This window comes from Bidens hawaiensis, unplaced genomic scaffold, assembly GCF_021521415.1.
Source record: "Bidens hawaiensis isolate Kalapana, Puna unplaced genomic scaffold, B.hawaiensis_p1.1 tig00034169_1, whole genome shotgun sequence".
In the NCBI taxonomy this organism is placed as follows: Eukaryota; Viridiplantae; Streptophyta; class Magnoliopsida; order Asterales; family Asteraceae; genus Bidens; species Bidens hawaiensis.
The window spans coordinates 76863-85922 of NW_027495887.1; positions in this window are offsets into that span (position 1 = coordinate 76863).

The window sequence follows — 9060 nt, forward strand, 5'->3', positions numbered from 1 at the left end:
TACAATGTCTCTTTATTATTGTATCGTATTTTTATTATGTGATTAACCGAGCCATCAACCGTCGAACCGACCCGAATTTTTTTTATATCTGACTCTATGAAATTAAAGCATCTAAAAACAATGCACCCCGTAAAAAAAATTTCTGGATCTGCCACTATGTGTATTTAATACATTTTTTAAACTACATAAGCCTAAGATTCATCAAATCCTGGAATTCTAAACTATGGATTCATAGTTGTGACGCCACATGTTTTATATGAATTTATGAATGACAATAGAAGACATAGTTCACGTTGTGTGGTTTTCAAGCTCTCTAGCCAGTTGCCACCCTACCAACAAATAAGAAATACAAAATATATGCAATCAGCCCCTTTTCTATATGTTGGTGTTGACTTGTTAATCGGTCTGTCGCAAACAATGATCCAAGAAAGAGGAGCTACCAAGGGTAGGGATAACCGTCTAGGTCATTTTCTAATGCTCCCAGGTTGATGTGATGCATTCCATTAGTTGACTGAATAGATCATGTTATATCTTATTTTTTATGTGTATGCTATACGCGTTTTGTGCTTAAAACTAGTGTAGGTTTTATGATTTATATAACTCATATATCTTACATTTTGTATTTAATGGACGCATGCATATGATATAATTTTTGTATTATTTATCACAATGGTTTTTATAGTTATGTTAACTGAGAAAAAAATTAAAAAAAGTTACTCATTATATTGAGTTGGAAAAATTATTTATATATATAAAGAAATTGTAGTGTTTAATTAAATTGCATCTGTGTATAATAAAACAAGAGATAAAATAAATAAATTATAAAATAGATGAATTCTTATATATTTTTTAAATATATTAATTTAATTAGTTATATTAATTGGAGAGAAAAATGAATGGCTTATTGGTTGCATTTAATGAAGAGAGAAGATTTTTAATGTTGCTATTAAAACTTTGTCATTTATCTTGAAACATTTAAAACCTATAACAAACTAGTGGTTCATATTAGTTTCTCGCACTTCTCGCATTAAGATCACTTCATATAGTATATGTGTGTGTGTTTGTGTGTATATATATATCAGCAGTCTTCTGGTCCAACTGTATGTTAATGATGGTTAAGACTTCAAATATTATGGGCTTAACTTTGAATCAATCCTTGATGGTGTTCTTGGATAAATCAAACTTGAAGGTCAAAATCAGTATGAAGGTCCAAACGTTTTAAAAGAAAAAAACATTGTGATATCAAGTAAACTAAGGGGCTGTTTGTTTGTGTCTGAATGGGGCCATTCAGACACTTTTTGCTAAACCGGTCAGCTGAATAGGTGTTTGGTTCGCAAAAAAAAGTTGCTGAATGGGACCATTAAGGTCTGAATGGTCCAGCTTTATTTTTTAGCTGAATGAAAAAGATGCTTTGTTTCCCACTTTTACCCCAAATCACGTGAGAAACCAAATCCTCTCCAAACCCTAACCTCTCCTTCCAGCCACCACCACAGTCGATCGGCGCCTCCACCACCGCTTCTCCATCCACCACCATCGTCTCTCCCAACCCCTACCACCACCGCCTCTCCCAGACTCGCAGCCGTTCTCAGCCCTAACCTCAGAACGACCTCTCCCAGCCCCGACCACCACCGCCTCTCCCAACCACCACCACCGCTTCTCCCGGCTCCGACCACCGTCGTTCCCAACCCGACCACCGCCGCTCCGTTCTTACTAGGTAAATCGATCTTGTGCTCTTGTATTTGCACACATGTTTATAAATAACTGAACAATATGTGCTCTTGTATTTGCGGTGGGTTAACACATAACAATTATTTAGATGTTGATTTGCTTTGAACATGCCCCTAATTTGTTGAACTATTTTACTAATTTACTTTGAACATGCTCCTAATTTGTTGAACTAATTTGCTTTGAACATGATTTTGTGGAAACTCATTTGCTTTTATTGTTCAAAGTAATGGTTAGGATTAATTGGAAACTAGAAGGTGTGGAGAAAACTTTTCTTGAAGCATGTATTCACGAGTTAACCATTAATGGGCGTGAGGGAGGTAACCTTAAAACATTGTCATGGAAGAATATTTCGGAAAAATTAAAAATGCAACATAACTTCATAGTGGAACAAAAACAAATGAGGAACCGTTATGACTATCTAAAAGGAAGATTTTCAGCTTGGAGAAAGCTTAAAAACAAAACAAACAATATTTATAATGCCGTGACAAACATGTTTAATTTGTCGGAAGAAGAGTGGCAACTAGAGATGAAGGTATTTTTTAAACAATAATATATTTTCTCTCTGAATAGTAGTTCTTAATATATTTTAAGAATCTTATAGAATTTTATAATATTTTTTTCCAAACAGTCTAACAAGTATGTAGAAGCCTTAAGAACCGTGTCATTTGCTTACCCCGAACTATGTACTCAATTGTTTGAGGGCTCTACATCTAATGGCTTTGAAAGTTGGGGTCCATCTTCTACACTTCCACATCCTTTTGAGGAAGTGTTGGACAACACTTCAAATGGTCTTGAGGACGTTAATTTAACTGCAATAGGTACTCCAACTGTAAGTGTTAATGATGACTCACCCGTTCAGCCTAAAAAAAGGGGGTGAAAAGAAAGGACAGGTGTCACACCCGGTCCATAGGCGGAAACAACCGGTGTGCGACTCATGAAAGGTTTTTCGAGAGCGCGGTTAAGCAAACAACTATATGATAAAAATACATGAGGATTTCATTCATGATATAAGTTTTACAAAATACCAATAATAAAGTTTACATGTAACATATTGAGATTTCACAGTTATGTCCCGCCGAAGGGGGAATAAAACCATGAAAACTCCAAAATATAAAATCCTCATACATGAAATTTTCATAGTTAAACATAAAATCGTAGTGAGACACCGTGACCTCTCCACGTGGCTAAATACCTGAAAGACACGTAAAATAATTTAATCAGTATAAACTGAGTGAGTTCACAAGTTTTGTGACTCGATAAAATGCTTTCTAATATAATTCTCATAACGTCATGAATGCAATATCCATGACTTGCAGTGTAACGTGAATACATGAGTTCGTAACCATTCCTTGACTATATATATACACCATAAAGCCCCACATAACATCCCACGAGTCCACGAGGGAATAAATAAATCGGAAAACTAAGCACCCGTCTTATAAAGTGGCGCGACCACTTACGAGTGGGTTGGTCAGACCAGTAGTACTACCCGTAGAGTTCCTCGGCTATAGTTGCCTATAGTTTATGGTTACAATATATACCGGGGACTTTATGTACCATGAGCGCGCCAAATATCTCATGTACACGCACATTGTAAATCAAGATATACACCATGATAAAACATATTTAAACACGTCTCCCTCGCCCCGAAAACAGTTTAAAACATAGTGAAAATAGTGAAAATAGGGGCTGTGAGACTCACCTTAAATCGAGGAATAATGTTCCGTTATACTTGGTGAGTTTCCTGTATTATATCGTATACGTACATTCTTCAGTACATAATACTTATACTACTATTAATACTTAGCCCGATACATACTTATGAGGTGGCGGTATATATGTATTTTTATACCTTAGCGATATGGACGTTAGACAACGTCTTATACTTGTTATATATATGCCCGTTATATTCTCTTTATATATATATCCTTCGAGCATTAGGGAATGCTCGATACAAATTATTAGTCGGTAATCATGACGTTCGTGACATGCTTTGGCCTAATAGGTTTTGGAGCTCTCATCGTTAGTCCCCAGGTAGGTAACGGGCCCATCTATGATATATTCAGTTACCAGCCTAGACAGGACGTCCCGACTACCGGCACCTCCACCCTTCCAGTTACTCGCAATGTCCATCACAAAAACCCGTATTTTATATTTATTGCACATATATAGGAATATATGTGTATGACTTGTATACTTATTTTGTTATGTATATATTATAAGTATTATTAATATCCTTTTTAAATCTTATAAGCATATATTATATATATCTTACTAGTACTCATATTTTATCATTATTATTATTATTACTATTATTATTTTTACTTTTATGACGAACCCGATACGGTTTTTAATACGTTAGTTATATCCTTTGTAAAGTTTAACATAACCAAAATTCCATTTTTACATTTAGATCATCTTGTTTATTTATAAATGGGTTTTACTACTGAAGATCATTTTTACCTTAACCTTCCTTAAACACCCATTTAAATCCTTTATATCTTTTACTTAACATGATTTATCCTTACTTATATGTCACACTTCAAGTTTATATTCATGATTTATCACCTCATTAAATATATGTATCTTAGGCTTAATCCATGTTTTTCTATTAAACATAATATGATTTTATTACCTTGGAAATGTCGGTTTTTTCGAGACGTTCTTGAGCGTGTTTAGGCTCTTGGATGATGGTCTTGTAGTGTAGGCTCTAGAATATGTTTATTAAACATGAACACAAGTGTTAAAATCAAAGGAAACGAGTGTGTGTTGGCTGGACAGAAAAGAACCATTTTCCAGCAAGTATTTTATGAAGAACAATTAGACTTTTAGGCTTACCAAGTGCTGAAATTAAGCCGGAAATGGATATTCGAAAGATGGTTCGTGATCCTTACGAGTTTCCTTGGATTTCTAAACAAGAATCACTGAAAAATACCAAGTAGTTTGTGAGATATGAACAAAAGAAGAGAGGTGGGTACTGCTGGAAAATGCAGTTTCCCAGCAGTGACCTTCGAAGGTTCAAAGCTTCTTACCGAGTTTTCCGGGCAGAGATCCGTTCAAGGCTTTCCACTACGGTTTAAGGATTTCTTCTAGCTTTCCAACGATATATAGGGTTCAGAGGGTTCAGGGCAGAATTATAGAGAAATTGGGTTGCAAAGAGGCGGTTGCTTGGTGTTGCGCTGCTGCTGTTCTTCATCCATGAAAAGAGAGAAATTTGGAGTGTGTTTAAGGGTTTGTATGAGTTTGTGTGTGGTGTTTTTCATCAAAATAATTGGTCTTATTTATAGGCAAACCCAAGGGAACACATCCCTTGATTTGGGGGATCCAAAAGATTACAATCCCTTGATTTAAGGGTGTCAAATCTTACACCATAAAGTGAAATAGTTAGTCAAAGCATGGTTTTTATTGTTGTTTATTTGATGGAATGGGGGTAGGCGGCCATAGGGAATGGTTAGGAAGATTTTGCTTGATCTTGTAGTACTTTCAATATTGTGCCCATACCTTGGTAGGTAAAAGATAAGATCTTCCAGAAGCATAGACTGGCTCATTTTGGGCGGAAGTATTCCCTTTCCGCAGGTCTTCCCGCAGGGTCTTCCCGCAGGTCTTCCGGCAGGTCTTCCCGCAGTGTCTTCCCGCAGGTCTTCCCGCAGGGTCTTCCCGCAGGTTCTTCCGCAGGGTCTTCCCGCAGGTCTTCCCCGCAGGGTCTTCCCGCAGGTCTACCCGCAGGGTCTTCCCGCAGGGTCTGAGCACAGGGTCTTTGAGCACTTTGAGCACAGGGTCTTTGAGCACTTTGAGCACAGGGTCTTTGAAAAGGATTTTTGGTTTTTAGGGTTTTTCGCAAGGATTCTTCCCACGGGTTTCCCAATGTCACGCAGAGTTTTTCCACTCTTCTGTTTGAACTTTGGGTATATTATAGATGATATGGAACCCATATTTATTTTGGTTCCCGGTATGATGTATATTTAAATTTAGCCCGGAGTTATATTTGGTTAAATAGTGCTCCATATTGTAATCCTTTATGGATTGTTTAAATTATTAACTTCATATTATTTTTGACTTGTATACCTTTAATTCCTTCATAGTTTCATATCTTGGTCGTCTCACTGTATAATGTATCATTGATTTGGCCGGTTCGGCGACTATATTCCATTATTTAAACGTTTATGGCGTTTTGGTCCTAATTAGAGTATTAGAACATTACTGGGCATGGTCTTACCATTACCCCTTATATTGGATCATAGGTATATATTTAGCTTGATATGTTTGTCACCTCTGACTATTACTGGGCTGTCTTTATCATATAGTCGTTCTCATCGGCACTTTATACAATCCTATAGGCATTACGACTGTTCTCGTTCACATTTCAAGTATACTATGGTTTATACGTCATATAACTTATATAATCAACACATAATTTAAATCAAGTATATAGATTAGAGTGTGAAATAATTACCGGGTGTCACATTCTCCCCCTGTTGGAAGAATTTCGTCCCGAAATTTGTTGTTAGTTATCCGTTATAGTTGGGTCCGGGAAAAGGTGTGGGTACTTCTTTCGAATTTGATCTTCTCTTTCCCAGGTAAACTCGGGTCCTCTTTTAGATTTCCACTGTACCTTCACTAACTTAATCTGACTTCTTCGTAGTTTTTGTTCTTTCCAGTCGGTAACGGCTATCGGTTCTTCAACAAAATGTAACCGATCGTCAATATGTACTTCATCTAAAGGTATAATTAAAGATTCATCGGATAGACACTTTTTAAGGTTCGACACATGGAATGTGTCATGTACCCCGTTAAGTTCTTCCGGTAGCTTCAACTTATAGGCCACTGGACCTATCCTTTCCAGGATCTCGAACGGTCCGGTATATCTTGGGCTGAGCTTGCCCCGCTTTCCAAACCTTGGAACTCCTTTCCATGGCGAGACTTTTAAAAGAACTTTATCTCCCACTTGGAATTCCAAAGGCTTGCGTCTCACATCCGCATAACTTTTCTGTCGATCGCGGGCCGTTTTCAGTCGTTCTTTTATTTGAAATATCTTGTCAGTTGTTTCTTGAATTAGTTCGGGACCCGTCATTTGTCTGTCGCCAATTTCCGCCCAGCACAAGGGCGACCTACACTTACGACCATACAAAGCTTCGAACGGTGCAGCCTTTATGCTCGTGTGGTAGCTATTATTATATGAAAATTCCACCAAAGGAAGGTGAACATCCCAGCTACCACCAAAATCAATTGCACACGCTCTTAGCATATCCTCCAATGTTTGTATAGTTCGTTCGCTTTGGCCGTCAGTCTGGGGATGGTAGGCGGTACTCATATCTAATCGCGTGCCCAAAGCTTTTTGTAACGACTTCCAAAAATGAGACGTAAATCGACTGTCGCGGTCAGAAATAATCGAGACTGGGACTCCATGTCTTGACACGATCTCTTTTATATATAGTCTAGCTAACCGCTCCATCTTATCCGTTTCTTTGATAGCTAAGAAATGCGCGGATTTGGTTAGCCGGTCGACTATCACCCATATGGTGTCATAACCTCCTGGAGTCCTAGGTAACTTCGTAATGAAATCCATCGAGATTTGTTCCCATTTCCACATGGGAATCTCGGGCTGTTGTAATAATCCGGATGGTTTCTGATATTCCGCCTTGACTTTTGCGCAAGTTAAACATTTTCCCACATAATTTGCTATATCACCCTTAAGATTAGGCCACCAATAGTATCCCTTTACATCTTTATACATTTTATCTGCACCGGGGTGCACGGAATACTTCGTCTTGTGGGCTTCATCAAGTATTCTTTCACGTAATCCTCCCTCGAGAGGAACCCATATTCGGTTGACAAAGTACAGGGTACCGTCTTCTTTGGATTCTAAGTTGTCAACCATACCACGGAGACCCTCGTCTTTGATATTATCAGGTTTCAAAGCTTCTCGTTGGGCTTCGTGGATAAGAGTGGTGAGGTTCGTACTTATAGTTAGCCCTAAGACTTTAACACGTGATGTCTTCACCCTTTCTTTCCTGCTTAAAGCGTCTGCTACAACGTTCGCCTTTCCAGGGTGGTACTTGATCACACAATCATAATCATTCAATAATTCAACCCACCGTCGTTGCCTCATGTTTAATTCTTTTTGATCAAATATATGTTGTAGGCTTTTATGATCGGTGTAGATTGTGCAATGGGTGCCGTATAAGTAATGACGCCATATCTTAAGTGCAAACACCACTGCGCCCAATTCTAAATCGTGAGTGGTGTAATTTTTCTCGTGCACTTTGAGTTGTCGTGACGCGTACGCGATGACTTGATTTCTTTGCATAAGGACACAACCAAGTCCTTGATGCGAAGCATCGCAATAAACTACGAAGTCATCCGTCCCTTCAGGTAGAGCTAGGATAGGCGCACTACAAAGCTTCTGTTTTAGCAACTGGAACGCCTTTTCTTGTTTATCTCCCCAATTAAAAGGTTTATCCTTCTGTGTGAGCGCAGTAAGGGGTTGTGCTATCTTCGAGAAATTTTCAATAAATCGCCGATAGTAGCCTGCTAGCCCTAGAAATTGTCGTATTTCCGTCGGTGTCTTCGGCACTTCCCAGTTTTTAATGGCCTCTACTTTTGAAGGGTCAACATGAATTCCCTTTTCGTTGACGACATGGCCTAAAAAGTGTACTTCTCTTAACCAAAAATCACACTTTGAAAACTTTGCATACAACTTCTCCTTTCTCAACAATTCTAAAATCAATTGAAGGTGTTGCTCGTGCTCCTCTTCCGTTCGGGAATAAATTAATATGTCATCTATAAACACTATCACGAACTTGTCTAGGTAAGGTTTGCACGCTCGGTTCATTAAGTCCATGAACACGGCAGGTGCGTTCGTTAGCCCAAAAGGCATGACTAGAAATTCATAATGACCATACCTCGTTCGAAACGCAGTCTTTGGTACATCATCCTCATGTATCTTCAGCTGATGGTACCCGGATCGTAGATCTATCTTGGAATAGAAACTAGATCCCTGTAATTGGTCAAACAAATCATCAATCCTATGTAAAGGGTACCGATTTTTGATGGTCAGTTTGTTAAGTTCCCTGTAATCAATACACATACGGAACGAACCGTCTTTCTTCTTGACAAATAGTACCGGGGCTCCCCAAGGTGAGTAGCTCGGGCGTATGAAACCCTTGTCTAGTAGCTCCTGTAATTGATTCGATAGTTCTCGCATTTCCGAGGGAGCTAATCGATAAGGTGCTCGCGCTACTGGTGCAGCTCCTGGTACTAGATCGATTCGAAACTCCACTTGTCTTTGAGGTGGTAACCCTGGTAGATCTTCTGGAAAGACTTCGGGGAAAT